Source organism: Helianthus annuus, unplaced genomic scaffold (genome assembly GCF_002127325.2).
Source record: "Helianthus annuus cultivar XRQ/B unplaced genomic scaffold, HanXRQr2.0-SUNRISE HanXRQChr00c003, whole genome shotgun sequence".
In the NCBI taxonomy this organism is placed as follows: domain Eukaryota; kingdom Viridiplantae; phylum Streptophyta; class Magnoliopsida; order Asterales; family Asteraceae; genus Helianthus; species Helianthus annuus.
In genome coordinates this window covers 229,483-233,971 of record NW_023395519.1, presented here as the reverse complement: position 1 = coordinate 233,971, position 4,489 = coordinate 229,483, and positions in this window count along the sequence as shown.

Here is a 4,489-nt window from a genome sequence, read left to right as displayed (position 1 = left end):
ATCGCGCAGAGGTAGTGTGTTTTGAGAAGATCGTTCGTGTGCCGCTTTCGTCAGGTGAGATACTACAGGTTCGTGGTGAGAAACCTGCTAGTAGCCTCAAGCTTATGTCTTGTTTTCAAGCTCGGAAGTATCTGCGAAAGAACTATGTCGCTTTCTTGGCACATGTTACAGTAGATAAAGACCAAGGTAAGTCTATGCAAGATATCCCTGTTGTTCGGGATTATCCGGAGTTGTTTCCTGAAGAGCTGCCTGGTCTACCTCCAGCACGCCAAGTCGAGTTCCGTATTGATCTTATACCTGGTGCAAATCCTATTGCCAGGGCTCCATATCGTCTTGCACCGTCTGAGATGCAAGAGTTGTCTAAGCAGCTTCAAGAGCTTTCTGACAAAGGTTTTATCCGTCCTAGCTTTTCTCCTTGGGGTGCTCCCGTTCTTTTTGTCAAGAAGAAGGATGGATCCTTCAGAATGTGTATCGATTATCGTGAGCTGAATAAGCTTACCATCAAGAATCGATATCCCCTACCTCGCATTGATGATCTCTTTGACCAGTTACAGGGTGCTACTTGCTTTTCGAAGGTTGATCTTCGTTCTGGGTATCATCAACTTCGTGTGCATGAAGAGGATATTCCCAAAACAGCATTCCGCACTCGATAAGGCATTATGAGTTCACAGTCATGCCATTCGGTTTGACCAATGCTCCTGCTGTTTTCATGGACTTAATGAATAGGGTCTGCAAGCCTTATTTAGATAAGTTCATCATCGTTTTTATTGATGACATCTTGATTTATTCTAAGACGCGAGCTGATCACGAGCGCCATCTTCGTCTTACTCTGGAACTCCTAAAGAAAGAGCAACTTTTTGCCAAGTTCTCCAAGTGTGAATTTTGGCTTAAGGAAGTTCAATTTTTAGGACATATTGTCAACGAACAAGGTATTCATGTAGATCCCTCCAAGATCAGTGCGATTAAGGATTGGGATACGCCTACTACTCCTACTGAGGTTCGTTCTTTTCTTGGTCTTGCGGGTTATTACCGCCGCTTCATCGAGAACTTCTCAAAGATTGCAGTTCCTCTAACTGCTCTAACTCAGAAGAATAAACCCTTTGAATGGGGTTTTAAGCAAGAAGAAGCATTTCAGACCTTGAAGCAGAAGCTTTGTGATGCACCTATTCTGACCTTGCCTGAGGGCAATGATGATTTTATTGTTTACTGTGATGCATCGAAATTGGGTCTTGGCTGTGTTCCGATGCAAAGGAACAAAGTCATAGCCTACGCATCAAGGCAATTGAAGGTACATGAGAGAAACTACACCACTCATGATCTTGAGTTGGGTGCAGTTGTCTTCGCTCTCAAAATCTGGAGACACTATTTGTATGGCACAAAATGTGTGGTTTTCACTGACCACAAAAGTCTCCAGCATATCTTCAACCAGAAAGAACTCAACATGAGGCAAAGACGTTGGGTCGAACTCCTAAACGACTATGATTGCGAAATTCGCTACCATCCTGGTAAAGCGAATGTTGTGGCTGACGCATTAAGTCGTAAGGAACGTACTGTGCTTCATTGTGCTCGTGTTCAATCTGCTATTCAAGCTCGATCTGATATCCAAGCACGCATTACTCAGGCTCAACAGGCTTGTGTTTCACAAGACTTGATGAGTAAGGAATTACCCTATCACATTAAGCCTAATCTTGTTTTGAAGGAAGATGGATCGTATTATTTCATGGACCGTTTGTGGGTCCCAAGCCAAGATGATCTTCGCACTTTGCTTATGGATGAGGCCCATAAGTCTCGTTATTCTCTTCATCCTGGCTCAGATAAAATGTAAGGATCTTCGTACTCAGTATTGGTGGCCTGGTATGAAGAAAGACATTGCCTTGTACGTTTCCAAATGCCTTACGTGTCTCAAGGTTAAGGCTGAACACCAACATCCTTATGGTCTTTTGGAGCAACCTGAGATCCCAGTTTGGAAATGGGAAAACATTGCTATGGATCTCATTACTAAACTTCCGCGCACTAAGAAAGGTCATGATGCCATCTGGGTAGTTGTTGATCGTCTTACTAAGTCAGCGCATTTCCTGCCGATCCGTGAGAATCTATCTGCTGAAGATCTGGCCAAAATCTACGTGGATGAAATTGTATCTCGACATGGTGTTCCTTTGAACATTATTTCTGATAGGGATGCTCGCTTCTCTTCTCGATTTTGGAGAACCATGCAATCTGCTATGGGGACCCAACTCAATCTGAGCACAGCATATCATCCACAAACAGATGGCCAAACTGAAAGAACAATCCAGACATTGGAGGATATGCTTAGAGCTTGTGTGATCGATTTTGGTGGTAGTTGGGATTCACATCTTCCATTGATTGAATTCTCCTACAACAATAGTTATCACTCCAGCATCAACATGGCTCCTTTCGAGGCTCTCTATGGTCGAAAATGTCGTTCACCAGTCTGCTGGAATGAGATCGGTGAGGCTCAGCTTACTGGACCTGACCTCATTCTAAAGACAACTGACAAGGTTAAGAAAGTTCGTGATAACTTACAGGCAGCTCGAAGCCGTCAAAAGAGTTATGCGGACCGACGACGCAAGCCCTTAGAATTCCAAGTCGGTGATCGTGTATTACTTAAGGTCTCACCTTGGAAAGGTTTGATCAGATTTGGAAAGAAAGGAAAACTTGCACCTAGATATGTTGGACCATTCAAGATCGTCGAAAGAATCGGTAAGGTAGCCTACAGACTTGCATTACCTCCCGAACTTGGAAATGTTCATCCAACTTTCCACGTATCCAATCTCAAAAAGTGTTTAGCTGATGAGAACCTCCACATACCACTTGACGAAATTCGTGTTGATAAAACACTACATTTTGTTGAGAAACCTGTGGAAATTATGGATCGTGAAGTCAAATGGCTTAAACGCAAGTGCATTCCGTTGGTTAAAGTTCGCTGGGAATCTAAACGTGGACCTGAGTTTACTTGGGAACGTGAAGATCAAATGAAGGCGAAGTATCCACATCTATTCTCACGAGTTTCCTCTAAACAAATTTCGGGACGAAATTTCCGCAAGTAGGGGAGACTGTGACATCTGTGCTTGAAATCATTGTAAACAGTTCAGTTGTCAATGAAATAAAGTTATTTGATCCCTATGTTTGTTTGTTTATGTTTAGTGTTTTTCATGTTTTGACTTTTATTCGATTTCAAACTCTATATCGCTTTCTGGAGAATTATACACAAACTGGTGCGTAAACGTAATCAGTTAAAAGCGACAAATACTCCGGAACATCAATTCATGCTTAACATACCTTAAATAACCTTTACATAACTTAGAAATAAGTTTCGAAGGCATTGGTATGGCAAAATCTAGTTAATTCGCTTACAGGGACTAAAATTGACAAACTGCGAAAGTATGACAATCTGAACTGTAACGAACATTCCGGAACATGATCATAAGTTAAACACACCTTAAATATCCTTTACATAGCTTAGAAATAGGCTTTGAGGGGTTCGGTGTGCTAAAATAAACTTTTGGTCATTCAGGGACTAAAAGCGTCAAAAAGTGCATAAGTTTGCATTTTTTTTTGGGTAAAGGGTTACCCCGGTGAATCTATTAAAATGCAACCGCAAATAAGTACAAGTAGTGAAGATGTGTTCCCCACTAGTTCATATATAGGACATGCCCCATATATGCATAAGTTTGCATTTTCGCGCATAACTTACGTTCTGAATACTTCCGGACATCCAAAAATTTATGTAATCATTAAAATACTATGTTTTAGTGATTAGCTTGTTAAAAATCCATTCGTCGCGCAATTTGGACCGTTTTTGCGTCAGTTACGACTTCCGTCGTAATTAACCGAACAACACAATCGTACGGCCAAACGAACCGACATCCGGCATATTCTTTTGAGCATATTTTAAGTCCCCTATACTTTAACTTCATTTTAGAGCTTAAAAATGGGTTTGACGGGTTTTAGAAGTGCCAAAACACGTCCATACGCGCACAGGGACCAAATCTGCCAAAACTGAAACATTGCTGGTCTGCAGGGTCCTTACGGACCGTATGGACCTGCTTACGGTCCGTAAAGCCTCCCCAGATCAGCAGAATGTGTTTTCCAGCTAGATCCAGCTTTTACCCACTTGTGCACATGGTTTTGGGGATCCTATGGGCTGGTTTGTGTGCCCATCAAGGTACCAAATCAGGATTTGACAAATGTACGGCCTAGATCGTGCCCTCTTCTCCAAGAAACGATCCTAACGGTAGTGCTTCACCTATATATACCCCCACTCTTTTCACTCTTTTCCCACACTTGATTCTGAGATTTTCTCTAAGTTGGAGTTATAAACACTTCATACCTGAGAAATACTCGGAAATCAATCTTGCGGAGACCTTCTGTAAGTATTCTTTCGCGTTTTTCGTTCGTTTTAGCGTTAAAGTCAAACTGTGTTTGACTTTCTGCATTGACCAGTTTTTGGTCAACGCGAAGTTCGTTT